Genomic DNA, 18212 nt, shown 5'->3' with positions numbered 1-18212 from the left:
ATGGGAGCAAACCTTGGTCTGGATTAATGGGCTAACTCTGAATGCTTTCATTTTTAAAAAAAGAGATTGATTAATTTATTTATTTTATAAAGAGAGAGAGAGAGAGGGAGGGGCAAAGAGAGAGAGTATCTCAGACTCCACACTGAGCACAGAGCCCAATGTGGGGCTCGATCTCACAACCCTGAGATCAAGACCTGAGCCCAAACCAAGAGTCGGTCGCTTCACCAACTGCGCCACCCAGGCACCCCAGAATGCTTTCATTTTTGACAATCAGAAACTGTTACAGCTTTCTGAGCATTCTCTGGTGGATTTGGGGTTTGTAAATGGTCAAAATTTAATCAGGACCAAGTCTAGTTGAGCAAAGGCAATCATCGAGTTAGGACAGTAAGTAATGAAGTAATGAGTAGTTTTCTAGAGTGGCTGGCTTTTGTGAAGTAAATAGATCTCCCTCTGGCTACATAGTTGCACACACTGCTTCCTGAAGAAGCTAGGTTTTCGTCAAACTTCTGATGCATCTCCCCACTTAGCAGTGACATCTCAGTCAGCAGCCCAGGAGGTGGCCTACTGTGTCTTGGCAAGCCCGTAGGCCCGTTCTCTCCAGCTCCTGGCATCAGCCCCGTGCTTGAAGCAGTCCACCCAAGTCGGGCAGAACATTGCAACCTCGACTGGCCAGAGGTGGGTGTGCAAAGAGTAGTGCTGTCCTAGATCAGAGGAGCCCGGCCTTGACCTGATCCCACCATGTCTGCCCCATCCGTGGCTGTGAGATAGTTTCCGTGTGCCTTCCTGGTTTTCCATTCCAGTTTTCCCAGCTCTCTGAGTTCAGAGCACTGAGCATCAGCCTGGGGCCTTAGGCCCTGATGGACTCGCCACGCTGACGTTCTGGCGGAGGTCCTCCTTCAGGTGATAGGGATCTCGTGCCTGGAGAACCATGGCGACATGATCCGCTCCTCAGATCCATCTCCCATGGGCACTGACTCCACCCAGCCTGCGTTCACTGTGACACTTTGTGTAATATAACATTGGACAATGGGTCACCCTTCCGAAAGGTAGTCAACAACCTTCCAGCCAGGCCAGTATCCAGAAGGCTGCCCCACCTGGATTGCTAAAGACCTTGAATACCGCACAGAAAGCTCCCTCCCCCCAAAGTATAACCACAACCTTTCATTGCCACGGAGCATGGGGCGTGCTTGTTTCCCCTGATCCTCAGATGCACAGGGAGGGCTAAATGCCTAGTTTTGAAGGTGCCTGGGGACCTGCAGATAAATGATGGCACTCAGAAGCCAGGGGCTCACGTTACCGTTGAGCTGCCCACAACTGGCTTTCCTCACTCTAAGTGCCTTGGCAGCAGTGTCTTCTCCAGCTGCACGTCTCTTACTTAACGGGGAGCTCGTCCAGCACTCTGGAGCAAAGGCCATGAGATTCAAATCCCATTCCAAGTGAGTGAGTGACAAGCAACTAATTTCCAAAGCTGTGCAGCGGATATTTTTCTTCCTTCAACCCTCTGGGAGAGAAAATGATGCAGATGAAATGCCCCAAGGGGGAGCAGCTTGTTGTAACTTATGATTAATCTTGAAAAACCACATGAGTTAAGCATCCCAGTCCTGGAGCTAACCTAAAACCAGGAACATGATACCGCTCCCTCACATACCCGCTCGCTCCCTTTCTCCCCCACTCCCAGAAATCTTAGTTGCATTTATACAATGCAGCTTTCTTGCCACTCAAGCCAGTGGAGGGGACCTTTGCTGGGACTGCTAAGAAAAAGCAGCCTTGGGTCTGTCTTGGGGGGCAGCTCCTTTAGTAGGACTAATAGCCCCAATGCACCTTTAAAGTTGTTTGCTCTTTCAAATACTTGATTTTGTTGTTTTTCATGAAAGCCCAATGTTGGGAAGCAGTCTGTCCTTTCCTCAGGCCAAAAAAGATGCTTCTGGAAGCATGTTGGAGAAAATGGTCATGGCAAATGGAGCCTGGGGCAAAACACAGCCATCCCCTCTTCGTAAGTAGGGCATTGAGGTGCCCCCAAAGGGCTCTCTGTGAGGCACCCCCTCCGACTGTGAGCAAATCATTTCACTCCTCAGCTCATGTTCTTCAAATCAAAATCAGACTGACGTTGCTTGCCCCACCTCCAAGACCGCTTGGGGAAACAAAGTCACTACGGCAATAACATCATCCATGTGCCTCTGCTGCCTCTCTTGGGGTTTTTATGAAAACTAAGTGAGCTCATGCATGTAACACGCTTCACAATCGTGCCTGGCACACAGTCAGTATGGAGTAAATGTTGGCCATTATTTTTATTGGCTTTGAATGAAGCCACACTAAAGATGGTGAAAAGGAGAAAGTGTGTCACCAGCAAGAGCAGGAATTACCTCCCTATGATCACAGCTCTCAAGCTGTGACCCCGAGCAGTCCACTGGGCAAGAGGTTCCTTACCCCAACTGCAACTGGCTGCAGCCCTGGTCTTGTAGGCCTCCCCAACAGCACGGTGGGACCTTTGGACAAGGCTGCTGTGAATCAAGGACATTGCAACATGGCTCTTTTGATATTGAGCCATCATAATGCAAAAACACTTTTTTTTTTTAATTAAGAAGTAATGAAGACAAGTGGCCTTGAGCCTTGAACCTCCCTCCTTCCCTGAGCCCAACCTTGTCCTCAAAACTAACCCTATCGGAGTGGAGGAGGAAGTGTTGCTGTTTCCACAATTCTTGTTAATAACTTTTTTTCTTAATGGAAAGTTTAAGCATTTGTTTTCTAGGCTGTATCAGAGCATCCTGGGTCAAAGTTATGATGTCAGATGTCTGTCTTCTCCCACGGACCACCCAGTCTTCTCAGACAGCGCTGCTCTCCTGGCACTTGCTGTGGGTGGCTGGCCTCCGAGGCTCTGTGGTGGGGGAGTAAGTCAAAGGCAGAGTTGGACCAGTTTTATCCTAAGGAGAAAGAGGCAGCGTTATTGGCCACGAGCTTGGGAAAGCCCGGGTTGGGGTACTGGGGTGTCCAGGCTTGCAAGGCATTTACATTAATTGGCCACCATTTATGCCTTCATTCCCAGCTTATTTTAATTAGCTGCTTCCGGATTTAATCTCCCAAATGTTCTGCCTCCCGTCCTTGTTTAATCCTGCGGTCTGATGGGCCCTGATTTATGCACATCAATACTGTTTACAAACATGAAAGCCGCCCAGCGGTGTTTGAACTTTAGGCACTGCCATTGGTTATCGATAAGGAAAGGCAGCCCAGCGGGTGGGGCATCAATACCGACAGGTCAATATTGCGTGCGCAGGCAAGATCCGGGCCTTCATGCGTGGTCTGGGGGAGGAGGCTGCGGTGGGCAGGGGCTCCGTCCCGCTGGTCTTTGCCCTCTGGTATCACCACCTTCTTTCCCGTTCTGAGTCACTGTTCACCTACAGGGTTGATGTGGTTATTGAAGAAGCTCGCTGTGGCAGCAAGAGGAGAAATCCACCATTTGGGGAGAATGTCTTTTTTCCCAATGGACCCATAGGGCCATGGTTCTCCTGGGGAGCTGGATTCGGAGTCAGTTTTCTGCCAGCCTCCCACAATTTGAGACAAGTCAGAAGCTCTCTTGGCTTCCTTCTTTAAGTCTAGAAAATATGTCTCCATGGTTGAATGTGATAACAAGTACAAAAGTGTTTTTATAACACTATGATGGGTCAAGGGGGTTGGGCAATGGTTTACGGAGCCAGACAGACACAGGTTCAAACTCCAGTTCTGCTCCTTACTGGCTGGGTGCCCGCCTGTGGTTTACGCAACCCCTCAAATTCCCAATTTATCCATTTGTTAAATAGGCTGTTTCAGAACTAAATGAGATTAAACATTAAAGGGTGTATGTAGCCTAATACCTAAGACCTAAGAAACACTGTTGCTCCATTATGATGGCTATTTTATGAAATTATTATCATTATCAGGATGCCTGGGTGGCTCAGTCGGTGAAGCATCTGCCTTCGGTTCAGGTCATGATCCCGGGGCCCTGGGATCGAGTCCCCTGTCGGATTCCTTGCTCGGTGGGGAGCCTGCTCTCCCTCTGCTGTTCCCCCTACTTGTACTCTCTCTCTTTCTCTGTCTCACAAATACATCAATAAATAATTTTTAAAATATTGTTATCATTATTATTACAATTCCCAGGTCAACCACTTCTTCACTGAGAGAACTTGAAGAACTTACTTTTCTTCCTGAGCCCTGATTTCCTCAGTTGTCAAATATGAATCATAGCATCAACCTCTCAAGATTCTCAGAATTAAATGAAAATATTGTGTAATCCACAGACTGGCGTATTTGAGGCTCTCTCAATGCATCGTCCCCTGGTGTGGTTTTCTCTCTTTCCTTTGTGGAGAGATGTAAACCTCCTTTCTTTTTACACCAGCACCAGGACGTGAGAACATGCTGACTTCCCTCGGGTGGTGCCTCAGGTGGCAATGTCCACAAGAGCCCTAAGGATTTTTGGGTTTTTGTCCCTTGTCACTTAACCATCTCCTCCTCTTTGCATTTCATAAAGCAATCTGTGGGAAGCAGCTTGGTTAATTCAGGACTTCATTTTTACAAGTTCCTAAATGGGAGTCCAACTTCCAAGGGGGTGAGTCCCCACAGCCCCTGTGCTGTGTGACTGAGACATTATGTGTTTCTAGGACTTCTGCCATGACAGCTGCCCAAGCCACATATACACATTTAGCCTCTGATGATGCACTGAGAGGCCCCGGGTTTTACCGAGTTTATTAACTGGCTGGGTGCTTTGGGATTAGCACCTCCCCCACCTGTAATGACTCTCCAAACAAACAATTTAAAAATCTGCCTTCCAGGGAACTGACCGACTCATCTGGATTTGCCTGAACTTTCCTTCTTTGAGGACTGAAAGACCCATGTCCCAAGAACCCCCTCAGTCCTGGGCATCCCACCACATCTGTTCCCCTACCTTCCGAGGTGATCAAATTGTCTTCCCTTTAAGCTAATGATGACACCAAAAAAACAACAATTGTGGGGTTTCTTTTGCAGAAAGGAACAAGGACACTCAAAGAAACCTGGGCTCTCAGAACCGAGCTCCTCTTCCCACAGTGAGCATATGATGCAGGTCTTTCCTGGAAGAGATTCTGTAGAAAGGTATGAATGGTGGGATGGGTCACACCACTCAACTCCTTTGAAACCAGACCACCCCTTTTCTCTGTTCTCTACCTCTCCTTTGAGTCTTGTGTAAGACCCCTTGGGGTAAAGCACAGCCCAAAGTAAATCTGAAGACAATTTTGGTATCTCTCTGGGTTTAAGAGTCATAAAAGCTCTAGTCTCTTCGAGAAAGTTCAGCAGAAGCCACTCTACCAGATGGGTAAAAGAAACTTGAGAATAATTTAAGCATAAACAAAACAAACCAGGTTAAAGATACTGTTCAATTCCTGGTGTAACTGATATTTCTGTGGACTTTAGATTTCAAAGAAACGGAGTTAGCAAGAAAAGCAAATATAGTAGCTGATGTTTCCTGACCTCTTCTCATTTATTCCCAGTAGCAAGCCTAGCACAGAGGGACCATTATTATTTGCATCTTGGAGTTGAAAGCCTGAGTTCCAAAGATGTGGAAGGAACTGGTCTAAGGTTTCACAGCTAGTGAGGGTCAAGGCCAGGATTTGGACTTGGGTCTTCAGGGCACAGAGGCGTGGCCTTGACTAGTGACCTACACTGCCTACCACTGTCTTGTCCTCCCTTTCTATTCAACCTCACCGCTGTCCCCATAGATTCTTAACATGATTCCTTGAAGACTCTTCCTAGGTGCTTTGCTCATGAGGAAGCCAAGTAGTCCAAGCTAGTGTAATGCTTGCTGCCATGTGCATACACACACACACACACACACACACACACACACACAAACACACACACCTGCTGGTAAAAATGCAGAGACACAGGTGGAATCATTGCAAAACATGCAGCTTTTCTTTTAACTTTGAGCTTTCCATGCATGCGTCTCAGTGACTGTCAGCCAGACATCGGGTATAGCCCTCTAAATTCTGAAGGATTTGCAGGGGGTGGGGGCAGAGAGAGGAAGTTGCTGGAGCAATGGAGGAGAAGCCACAGAAAGTAGAAAGCTCTGTGTAGGTCACAGCCCCTCCCTCTCAAGTCTTCAGAAAAGTTAAAGCCTTTGTGATCGAAAGCCTTGAGAACAGCAAGGGACCAAAATCTAGCCTGTGGCCGTCCTGAGGCATCACCCCAGGAACACAGGACTTCGTGGAGGGTGAGGGAGGCTGGGAACTGGGAGAAACTGGGAGGAGGGCTCTGGCCTTCGTGACTGAGCTGGGAGGCAGCCTGGAATTGGGAATGTGAGTCAAGTTTACCTGGTCTGTCAGGGAAAGATGGTTTCAAGTGGTGTCTGGGCCACACACATCTTTCAAGTCCCCAAACTTCTGGCCACATGTTTTCAAAATCCCAGCCTCCGCCAGCCCAAGACTCTGAGAGCCAGGAAGTGCTGTTCTGAGCAGCTCACCCCTCTCCATGTATGGCCGCCAGAGCCCGAGAAGCTGGCAAATTCTGATTCTGCCGCAAAGGTCCTTGGAGCACATCTCCTTTCCCTCAGGTTCTTCGTCATTCCTCTGTCCCCCAAAGAATGGCGGCCAGTTTATCAGACAGTTTGGGTTTGCCGGCCCCCAGAAGCAGGGTGAACTGGGGGTATGAAGCTGTGACGTCCAACTGCCCGTAGTGATCTCCCCTCATGGAAAGCAAACACCAAAGACAACCCCAGGCCCATGCGGTTGACGCTTGGGAGATGCTTGGAGACACCTCCAGCACGAAACTCCCAGAGCCCTCCCTGAGCTAGAAGTCACTGTATTTACCTCTGAGAAAAGATCCTCCTCTATGGACCGTGCGGGCGGTTCGGTGTCTGGGGCCCGTTCTCTGAGATTTTGGGGAAGTTTTCTTGAACACCAACAAGTCGCTGCTGGGTCTCTGAGACTGTTAAATGCCGCTTCACCCAAACGACAGGCGATGTGGAGCTTTTGAAAACACTATCTTCACAAAGTAAGGCATGAGGCAGTAAATCTGGACTTTTTTTCTCCCCCTTCCCTGTCTACCTTTTTTTCTTGCTAATTGGCAGAAAATTAATGAACGAGGCACTGATTGAACAGATGCTCCTCATGGAAAAAGGCAGAATTGGAGTTTTTCTTGCCCTCTTTTTGGTTTTTTTTTTGAACACATCAAGAAGGTAGTAACATGTGGCAGGTCAAAAATTAAGAGAAGGTAACAGTACAGATTGTAAAGAACACAAAGGAGTTGGAGTGTGTGTGTGCACGTGTGTGTGCACGGGTGTGTATTTTCTCTTTTGTTTTAACTTCCTTGCATCTTTTTTTTTTTTTTAAAGCTCATATTCGGCTGTAGCTCATAATTAGCAGCTAGGCCTCTGGGACCTAATTAACCAATTCAATTAACAAAAAAAGCACACAAGTCACCCTGACATTTGTCAGCCATTAGGAAGGATGTCAGACTGGCAGTTTCAGCCGAAACATTAATGGTGATTAGCTCATTTGCGACTAACTTTATTCCACTATCCTCCTGGAGCGGTGGCCTCTAGGCTGCACTGTCCAGAGCTATGGGCCAGTAGCTTGACCTTCAAAGGTCAATGGAAGGCTCCGTCCTAGCTCTTCCACTGGGTCAAGGGGTCCCGTCCCAACCTTAGCTAAGACACGCCTGCACTTCTCCCAAGTTCCCGCTAAGTCCCTTTGGATAAGCCTAAATACTCCGGGCTATTTCTCCAGGGCATAAGAATTCAGCAAAGGCTTCTTTATTAGGGATGAAGTTTTAAAAATCTCATTACCATTATTATTTTTTGGCCTGTTGGTTCCCACATTTACTTCCTGCACTCAGCAAGGTTGTTGCAGCCAGATCCAGAAGAGTTCTTGCATTTGGACACTGCCTTTGTTCTTGGAGTTGACTAACTCCAGTATCTTCCAGGAGGGAGACAGGTATTTATATAGTAGCCGTGGCTATCTTTGCCTCTGATCTCCCTTAATTTAACTCTACTTCCCTGGAAGCCCCGATTTAAAAATCAGCAAAGAAGTCTATGTAAATGAAAAGCTCAGGTATGTGGATGGCCAGATAAAGGGGGTCCTGAAATATCAGAGGCTAGGTGGTTTTCTCCCAGTGTCCTCTTCTTTCTGACTTCCATCGGTTTTCCAAGGCTTGTTGCGCCAGCCTGAAGAAATAATAATCAGCAGGTATCACAGAGAGATTGTGCTTGGCCACATGTAAGAGAAAGCTCAAGAAAGCATGAGTTAAATGCACGGGGATTTATTGTTCTCACCCGACAAGAGGGCCTGAGGGAGGCACTCAAGCTGGTACAGCTGCTCTGCAACTCCATAAACCTTCCCCCCCATCCTCAACCCTTCTGTCCCACTCTCCTCAGCCTGTGTGGGGCTTGTCCTCATGGTTGCAAGATGGCGGCTCCCACACTTCCAGGCCTTGCACCTGTGTCCCGGGAAGGAAGAGTGTGCAAGGCCAAAGGCAAAAGCCTTGCAAAGTCTGTTTCTTTTTAAATCAAGAAAACCATAGTGTTTCAGGAAGCCCTACCCAGCAGACATCCCCTTTTGACTGCCCAGAACTGTGTCGGATGGATACCTCACCGACAAGGGACGCTGAGAAATCAGGATTTTCTTGGCTGGATATGCTGCTGCCCTGAACAAAATTGAGATTCTGTCGGTAAGGAAGAAAGGAGGGATAGATATTGGTAAGCTAGCAACACTTGCCACAGCCATGTATTGGATTTCTACTAGGGAGACATATTTTCTCTGCAAGAGCACTGCAAGTTGGTGATGAGATCCCTTTGATGGGTCAGACAAAAGATGTCCAGAGAGGTTAAGTAGTTTGCCTAAGATCACACGGCTGGCAAACGTCAGTGCGATGACTGAGACTCGGATGTGCTGGAGCTGAAGCCGGTGGGGTTTTTCTGCCCCTACCACCATAGGCTAGACACAGGTTCTCAACGACCCAGTCTATAGTCACGCAGCAGAAACCCCTGCCAATGAAGATTTTGCCCAGTTGAAAACTTGGGAACGGGACACTCAGAAGGCGCTCTCGCCCCTCCAGCTTACCTCCGTTGTTTGCCTGGTTCCAAGCCACATGCTAATCGCCACACATATGGGTCTCATTTCCCCCAGAGCTTGCCCAAGTAAGCCCCCAAAGCCACCTTGCTTGTCACCCTCTGCTTCTTCCTGCCGGCCCCCAACCCCGGCTCACACACAAAGTTCACCCATTCACACTGGAGACACCCCAGGCTGTGCAATTAGGCTGGAGGAGAAAACAGACCCTATTTCAAAAGGTGACTCCCTACCATTTTGAAATAAGACTTCATTAATTGCAGGCCCCTATTGATTCATTACCATGAAACAGCCTGGACTGCTTGCCTGTAGCATAACCTTTCTCAACCGAGGGAGCTGGACATTCTTTGCAGGTAATCTACAGGGCCCAACAGCAAATATCTGGAATCGGGACCATTCATGCATGAACAATATAGCAGCTCCTTATTGTTACGCCCATTGTTCCCGCACAAAGAGCAGCGGGCAGGTTAAATCTATTTTAGCTGAGAAGGCTCTACAGAAAGCCTTGCTACCAAGCATTTGATACTGATCACAGAGTCACATCAGGGAACAGCCGCTGAAAGGAGGAAGTCATTTTTATTGCTGAACGTGAGAGGTGACAACCTTTCCTCTGCTCTGGCTCCCCAGGACTCAGGCCTCTAAGTGGAAGTGAGGGTTTGGTTTTGTTTTGTTTTTAAGGCCACTCAATGAGAGTGGGTTTTTAAAGGGGGCGATGGTACGGATAGTCGGGGGAAGAAAAAGATATCCCACAATGTCGCATTCAGGCAACATATGTGAACTCTGGATTCATTCAATTTTAAAACCATGTTCCCAGGGGAATCAAGTCTGTGAGTGAGAATTATAGCCAAGGGTGTGGTGGCCAAAGAGTGGCTGACGCCAAGATGGTACCATTTGGAACGAGGGGTCTGGCATAGCAGAACGGGGATCCCGCCCAGGATCTGCCTCTCTTGGGCCAGGCCGCGCAAACGCCACGGGCTCCACGAACCCTCCTTCTGCGGAGGGTGAGCCCATCAGGGGTGGTCCTTTTGAGAGTTCTGTCATGTCCAACACATGGGAGGACTGGACGCCGATGGAGAGAAGAGTCAGCCGGGTAAGATACAGAAGGGACTGAAAAGATTATTTAGTCCAGCGTTCCTATGACAGCAGCAGTGACAGGACCAGGAAGGCACTGGTGGCTTTCCCTGCTTGTTAGCTCTGGGATTAGAAGCCAACCCACAATTTCTCATCCTCTGCCGTCATTTCGTGTAAGAAAGACAGTGCTAGGTTGGGCCAAGAACACAGAGCCATCAGAATGGACAGCAGCCAAAAACAGGCTCTGTGCCCTCCCAGGGCATCTCAGAACTGACCATCAGGCCTGCTCTTGGCGTCAGGAAACGTCATGGCATGCACCAGGGGTGCGGTCGGTGAACCAACCTCCAGTTACAGGGCAAAGAGGGGGGAGCAGCTGACAGTCATCTGTTGGTCAACTGGCGCTGCGGGAGAGAGAATCAGGGAAGTGGGTACCATTGGTTGCTTGGAATCCTTCATTCCGTGAATATCTAGAAAGGTGTGTGGAAATGAAGACCAACCAAATGAAAAAAGTAAGGGCTATTTAATCAGAGCTTGCCAGAGCCAGGGAATCGCTTGCATTTGGTGGAGACTCAAAGGCAGGCAGGAGGGAGGAAGCTTTCCAGTGGGAAAGAGAAGCTGGGGAGGGGGGGGCTGCCTGGAGGCCGTTGGCCTGGGGAAGCTGGAGGTGGGAGAAGCAGAGTGTCCTAGGAAGGGAGCGTCCCGTGTGGTTGGTTCGGGTACATATTTGGCTTTCTCTGGTTGGTCCTAAGTTGGAATCAGGGAAGACAACTAGGGAGGCTGTCAGTTATTACCCGACTCCTGGCTATTCGGGGCTGATGGTTACAGACGTTCCTGTTTAGCTCCCTGGATTGCCGCTAGAAATAGCGGCCTGGCCTCCTGGGCTGTTGGGGGCAGATAAGGGGGCTCTGCGGGTTGTGGGTCGAAGTTCTCTTCTTACTTGTGGTCATTGTGCTTTTGTATTTTCAGTCTCTCAAGTAGATAAGGCCCTAAGTTGAGGAGAGACGCCTGAAGCCCTCAGGTTGCTTCTAGCTTGGTTCGATCATTTCTTCCCCACCATTCTTGTCCTTGGGAAAAATAAAAATAATTACACAGATTTGCTCCGATGTGTCTTCCCAGTCACCACAGCCCACGCCTCACGGATCTCACTCGGTTCCCAAATCACAAGTGCCTCTACAACCAGAAGTCGTGACTGGCCGCTTCAGATGGGCGGGAGACACCACGTGGCTTTGTGAGCCAAGTCCCCGATAAGAGGGACCCCTGGGAGCCCACACCCCCCTTCCTTCTTCCGCCCCAGCTCCCACACAGTCAAGCAGAGTCATAGTCAAGTCCAGGCAAAATGCCATTCTGCTTTTGGCTTTGTGTTGTACTTCTCACGGTCTCGGGCCCAATGCTACGTGCTACTCTCACCCCCTGTGTGGTAACACACGCGTGTGCAGATTCAATTTCATCGTCGTAAAGTCATGTAACTTACATTAACATAGGAAACATCCTGTGGGTCCTAAGAGTAAGAACATAGCGTATGTGATTAAAAAGTGAAGCAGTGGGGCGCCTATGTGGCTCTGTAGGTTAAGTGCCCCACTTCTGAGTTCAGCTCAGGTCATGATCTCAGGGTCCTGGGATCGAGCCCTGCGTCAGGATCCCTGTTCAGCAGGGAGTCTGCTTCTCCCTCTTCCTCTGCCGCGCCCCACCAACCCCACTTGTGCTCTTTCTCTCACAAATAAATAAATAAAATGTTTTTTTTAAAAAAAGAAAAGATTCTCTTTCCCTCTCCCTCTGCCCCTCCCCCTCCCCCAAAAAAGTGCACCAGAGACTTTCATAAGAGCAAAAAGAGCAATGTCCTTAGAAGATGATATAAAAGGTTATAAAAATTGTTTGGTTTGTGACAGTAAATTTTTTTAATTAAACAGATAACACAGAGACATTTCCTGTATCCTTCACCCCTGCCCAGCTTTTTTGAGGAATAATTGACAAATGTAATTGTATACATTGGAGGTATACATGATGATTTGGTAGGCATATACACTGTGGAATGATTACTGAGATCAAGATAATTAACACACTTATCACCCCACATAGTTACTCTTTTTGTGTGTGTGTGGTGAGAACACTTAAGATCTACTCCGAGCAAATTTCACGTACTCGATATATTATTAACTATATAGTTGCTATGCTCTACATTAGATCCTCAGAGATTATTCACCTTAAAACTGAAAGTCTGTACACTTTGACCTACATCTCCCCATTTCCCTGGCAACCACTGTTTTACTCTCTATTTCTATAAAACTGATCTTTTTTTTTTTTTTCAAATTCCACATGTAAGTTTCAAATACCATATTTGTTCTTCTCTGTCTGGCTTATTCCACTTAGCACAATGCCCTCCAGGCTCATTCACGTTGCCGCAAATGTCAGAATTTCCTTCTTTTGTATGGCTGAATAATATTCCATTGTATATGTATATATAGATATATGCATGTCTCTCTCTCTATATCTCACATTTTCTTTATCCATTCATCTGTCAAAGAACATTTAGGTTCTTTCAATATGTTGGCTATTGTGAATAATGCTACAATGAACATGGGAGTGCAGATTATCTCCTCGAGATACTGAGTTGGTTTCCTTTGGATGTATGCCCAGGAGTGGGATTGTTGGATCATATGGCAGTTCTATTTTTAATTTTTTGAGGAACTGTTATACTGTTTTCCATAATGGCTGTGCCATTTTACATTCTCACCAACAGTGTGTAAGTGTTCCCTTTTCTCCGTGCCCTTGCCAACATTTGTTATCTCTTGCCTTTTTGAGAATAGCTGTCCTAAACAGGGATGAGGTGGTATCTCATTGTGGTTTGGGCCTGCATCTGGTTGCACTTGGTTAGCGATGTTAAGCATCTTTTCATTATCTATTGGCCATGTGTTTGTCTTCTTTGGCACAATGTTTATTCAGGTCCTTTGCTCATTTATAAATGGTTTTCTTACTATTCGCATTTTTACTATTGAGTTGTATAAGTTCCTTATATATTTTGGATATTGTATATTTTGGATATATGATCAGATATTTGGTTTGCAAATATTTTTTTCCCATTCTGTGGCCTGTGTCTTCAATTCACTGATTGTTCCCTTTGCTGTGTAGTGTCTTCGTTTGATGCGGTCCCACTTGTTTATTTTAGCTTTTGTTGCCTATCCTTTTAATGTCTTACTCAAAAAAATCATAGCCAAGACTGATATCAAGGAGCTCTTCCCCAATGTTTTCTTTTAAGAGTTTCATAATTTCAGGTCTCACATTGAAGTCTTTATTCTGAATTAACGTTTGTGAGTGTTATATGATGGGGTCCAGTTTCATTTTTTTGCATGGGGAGATCCAGTTTTCCCAGACCCATTTATTGAGGAGACAACTCTTTCCCTGCTGTGTGTTCTTGGCTCCCTTGTCAAAGATGACTGGATTGTGTATGCCCGGGTTTCTTCCTGGGCTTTCTCTGTTCTGTTCCATTGGTCTACGTGCCTGTCTTTATGCCAGTGCCATACTGTTTTGATTACTAGAGCTTTGTAATACAGCTCAAAATCAGTTAATGTAATGCCTCCAGCTTTGTGCTTCTTCCTCAAGATCTGGTGATTCAGGACCCTTTGTGATTCCAGATGAATTCTAGGATAGTTTTTCTATTTCTGTGAAAAATGCCATTGGAATTTTAATGGGGATTGCATTAAATCTGAGATCACTTGGGATTTTAGGGACATATTAGTCATATTAATTCTTTGAATCCAAGAACACAGGATATGTTTCCAAGGAGGCTTGAGAGTTAAGTAAGGGCCGAATCCTGTAGAGGGCCTTGCCTACCATGCTTAGAGCTTGGCCTTAACTGAGTAGGCACTGGATAGCTCTGACTGTGAACAGTAAAATGACGTGGTCAGATTCGAGGTGGAAGCAGATTTTTCTGGTGGTTGGGGGGAGGATGCGTTGGAAGGGGACAAACAGGATGCCGACTGAGAATCTGCCTTGGTATTCTGGTAGGAGAAGATGAGGTCTGATAAACAAGCAGTACATTGTGGGGTAAAAGTAGAGAAACTTCCATTCGGTGTATTTCCAATTTCAACCAACACCTTGAGAAAATACTCCCAAACCAGTTTGAAAGCCTCTCGGCAGAGAGCTTAGTGTCATTGAAAGCAACCAAGACCTACCGAGAAATAGCAGCAGGGTAAATGACATCATGACAGAGGTAGAGGGGACAGAGACATTGGGACCCTACTTTATTCTTCTTTGCTTCCCATTACATTGCAGATTTTGACACAGACTAGGTACTCAATGCGTGTCCTTTGAACGAATGGACAAATTCACTTTTGAAAGTTATCTACCACCTTGAACAAGTTTGCCACTTTCAGGGAGACTCTCGTCACAAAGCAGCCAAAACAAGATGCCCTTGGTTAGTTGAATTTTTACCCCAAGGTCTTATTAAGTTCTATCCTAAGATTATCTGTTCATTTGTTAAAGACAGCATGAGTTAGGGGGTCTGAGACTTTGGGGTTGTGCAGGCCATGGAGTAAATGCCCCTGGTGCTCAGGAGCGGAGAGGAAGTTCTAAGTCAGACCCTAGTTGCAGCCCCTACTGTCCCAAAGCATTTGTCCCTCATGGTCCATCCTGAGTGGATTTCAGGGGAAATTTCATCCATATGGTTTTGATTCACTAACACTTAACTCATCAAAACACTTACTTTTTCCTGGGAGAGTTTGTTGCCATTCGGGAAGCATGTTCAGTTGTGATAAAAGCCTGGGGAAGAGGCTGGGAGTCAGCCATGGAGTCAATGTGTGAGAAGATGGGGGGCCAGGCTTGGGCTTTCTCGGCTCTGGGTCCAAGATGACCAATTTCAGTCACATTTTTCTTCCTTGACCTGAGAAGTGGACTAAGGGAGAGAAATATGGAAAACTTGGGAGAGAAGCTCCAAGCTGCAAGCAGTGTAGAGCAGGGAGGATGAGGGCCTGGACCCACACCTTCAGGCTGGCTGGCAGGGAGATGGGGTCTCTAATCCAGCCACCTCACCTACAACTCCATGCCAAGCCGTTCATGCGGCCTCAGTCTCCTTGGTTGTTGAATGGCTCCAAACCCCACACCAGTAGATGGTTACAGTGGGTGGAGAACAATTTCAATCCTCATTTTTTTTTTTTAGAGAGAGAAAGAAAGAGTGAGTGGGGGAGGGGTAGAGGGAGAGGAAGAGAGAATCCTAAGCAGGCCCCATGGCCAGTGTGGAGCCCAATGCAGGGCTCAATCTCACGACCCTGAGATCATGACCGGAGCCGAAATTAAGAGTCGGACGCTTAACAGACTGAGCCACCCAGGCGCCCCCTCAATCCCCTCAATTTACATATGAGAAACCAAAGCCCGAGAAAGCAAGTGACTTGCCTAAGGTCACGTGTCAGGTTAGTGGCAGAGGAAAATCTAAACCAGGCCTCCTAAACCCCACTCCTGCATCTGCCTATTTCTCCAGACGCGACCCCGCCCGGAAACATAACCAGCTGGTTAACACTCTCCTTGCTGGCTGTTCTCTTAACATGTGTTGGCGTCAGACCCCATGATAAGGACTTTGTGCACAATATCATGAGGTGTGACCTCAGGCAAGTCACTCAAGCTCTTTTAGGTTCAAGAGATGATACACATGGTGGTCAGGAGGGGAAGCTCTGAGCCACATTGCCCAAGTTCAAATCCCAGCTCTGCCACGAACTAGTTAGCTGATCTCGAACAAGCTACTTAATCTCCCCTCCGTTCAGCTTCTATCTCATGGTACTGTGGTAAGGCCCAATATTCTTATTATTTCAGACAATCCTCCCTAATGACCCGATGACGGAGCTACTCTTGTTACCACTGTATTACAGATGAGTGAACTGAGGCCCATGACAGTAATGGCAGTTGTCCGAGGTAATTGGCAAAGCTAGAATCCAAACCCAGATCTTTCTGACTCCAGAGAAGTAGGGCTCTGGGATTTACTGGATAGTATGATGAAGTGTATTTGTATTTATTTGTTGATTTTTTCCATGATATAGTGTAGGCACAGCACATTTTCTCTTACATCTTTAATATCTACAACACAGAACAACTCTGATGGATATTTCGTATCAAATACATTTCAAATGAAATTTTCCATTTGTATCTTCAGCTCCCAGCTTACTGATAAAATAGTTGGGAGAATATTTCTATATTAGGAGGCTTTCGGGACTAAGAAACAGTAACTCTACTCGAATTTGCAAAAACACCAAATGAAATGTATTAACTCACATTATTAGAAAAATTCACAGTTGAATCCAGCCACTCAAAAGATGTCACCAGAAATCTTTGTCACGCCATCTCCTTTCTCTGCTTTTCTCTGGGCTGCTTTCAGTCTCAGCTGGTTCTCCTCACGTAGGGGCAACACAGCCATTAGCAATTCCAGGCCAAGGGGCTCCGAGCTTAGCAACCCCTGCAGAAGGAGAGTGCATCGTCCCCCAGTTCCAGCAAAACCTCGGGATTGACTCTCTTTCGGTTTGGCTGAAGAGTCATACCCACCTCTGAAATGATCCCGCCTCCAGAGTATGAAGCGGAGGGATTGGTCGGCCCTGGTCATGTGCCCACCCCCAGAGCCAGTGAAGACAGTGAGCCTCCCTCAAACCTGAAGCCTAGGAGTGGGGCAGGCAAGAGCTCCCCACAGGAAAACCCAGGGTGCTATGATGAGAAGAAAGGGAATTGATGGCAGCTGGTAGCAACATCAGATGTCCACTCCAACTTGCCAAACGAGTTTAGAGAAAAAAAAAAAAAGCCATTTTGCATCACACTTGACACCCTTATTAGACCCAAACTCTCTATCCTCATACATTTGGTAACACCATGTTTTCCTTTATCTAAGAGACAATCTGCCAGGACATCCTAAAATCCACGGTGTCACAAAGAGCAGGGTAGCAGTGCCTTGTGTGGGGCTCAGCTGCCATCCATCCTCTGGGCTGCCCTGGCCTGCGGGTCCCTGGACGTCACTGTTTTCCTAGGCAGGTGGGGGGAGTCTTCAGAGGCATTGCTGTTTCCCCTCTCCCCTGGGCACCCCGAAACGGCCTTTCTCTCAGGGGTCTGGACGCGGTTAACTTTACCCCTGATTGTCTTGGGACGATGAGATCTCCTTCCTAGATGTCAGATGAGACAGCCACAGTGCCAGAACGGGGCTCTGAGGGGCTCCCTGGCCCACAGATAGGCCATCTGCCCACCTAAGTCAGCTCCCCCGGGGGGCAGTTGAAGGTGGGCTGGACAGAAGCTAAGGACAGCCTGTCAGCTGGTGGAACCAGCCACGTCATAATTCCCGGGCATCCTGTGTTTGTCCACATATGGAGCCAGTACATAGCCTCTTAGGACAGAACTGGTCCATGGGACCAATGCAACAAGCATTTGAGTGCCTCTGTCGGCCTGGGGACAAGCTAGCTGTAACATTCTAGTCAAGTCCATCAAACCTCTCAAGACAGCCTTCCGGCTTTGGAGCCTGACGGCCCTGGGTGTGAACCTAGCTTCAGTACATATTTGCTGAGGGATCTTTGGCCTCCATTTCCTCTCCTGTAAGGAGGCTCATACAGGGGCACGTGTCACAGGGCTGCCCAGTGGGTGACAGCAGGTAACAAATACCACCCAGGAGCTGCCACCGTGGAAATCGCTCTGCAAAGGGAGTGGCCTTCCCTCTACCCTCCCTCCACTGCCTTGTTCCTGACCCAACTGGCCAGCCCTCAGATCTTTCTCGTGCTCCATAAGCGTGGGTACTGACCCGGTCCTGGAAGCTGAGACAGTGGCACGAGTACCCTGCCACGTGGTTGGCATCAGCTTTCTCCGCCACCCCTTCAGGTGGTAGGAAGAAGCAGCAGTGACTAGCTGAAAATTGGCCATTCATTGGCCAAACACACACCTTCGTGGGCACCTGGGGCTTTCCATATGGCTCCAAAATGCAGATTTAAGCCTTTATATTGAGCTTTGATATCATGGCCTGTAGGTCTCATAACAATGGACACCAGGCACGGAGCTGGATCCTAACACTCTCTCCATACCTCATTCTGTGCTTACAACAGTCCATGATGTCACTATTATTAT

The 18212-nt window shown here is 47.5% G+C and overlaps 2 long non-coding RNA genes across 3 annotated transcripts in view; one reads left to right on the top strand and one right to left on the bottom strand.

Annotated features, from left to right (window-relative positions):
• Positions 1 to 18212, top strand: part of LOC103657274 — a 40223-nt gene that overhangs the window by 7060 nt on the left and 14951 nt on the right. For both annotated transcript variants that reach the window (XR_005833322.1, XR_566794.2), the window contains exon 2: positions 4996 to 5100. This is a non-coding gene — a long non-coding RNA (uncharacterized LOC103657274). The remainder of the gene's footprint in view (positions 1 to 4995; positions 5101 to 18212) is intronic.
• LOC121101320 lies at positions 10641 to 17501 on the bottom strand. Its single transcript, XR_005833323.1, has 2 exons — positions 16395 to 17501; positions 10641 to 11203 (listed from the first exon to the last, which is right to left on the bottom strand). It is a non-coding gene; the product is annotated as an uncharacterized LOC121101320 (long non-coding RNA).

This window comes from Ursus maritimus, unplaced genomic scaffold, assembly GCF_017311325.1.
Source record: "Ursus maritimus isolate PB19 unplaced genomic scaffold, ASM1731132v1 scaffold_7, whole genome shotgun sequence".
NCBI lineage: Eukaryota > Metazoa > Chordata > Mammalia > Carnivora > Ursidae > Ursus > Ursus maritimus.
The sequence above is the reverse complement of the archived record's forward strand: the minus strand, read 5'-3'. Positions and strand labels throughout refer to the sequence as shown.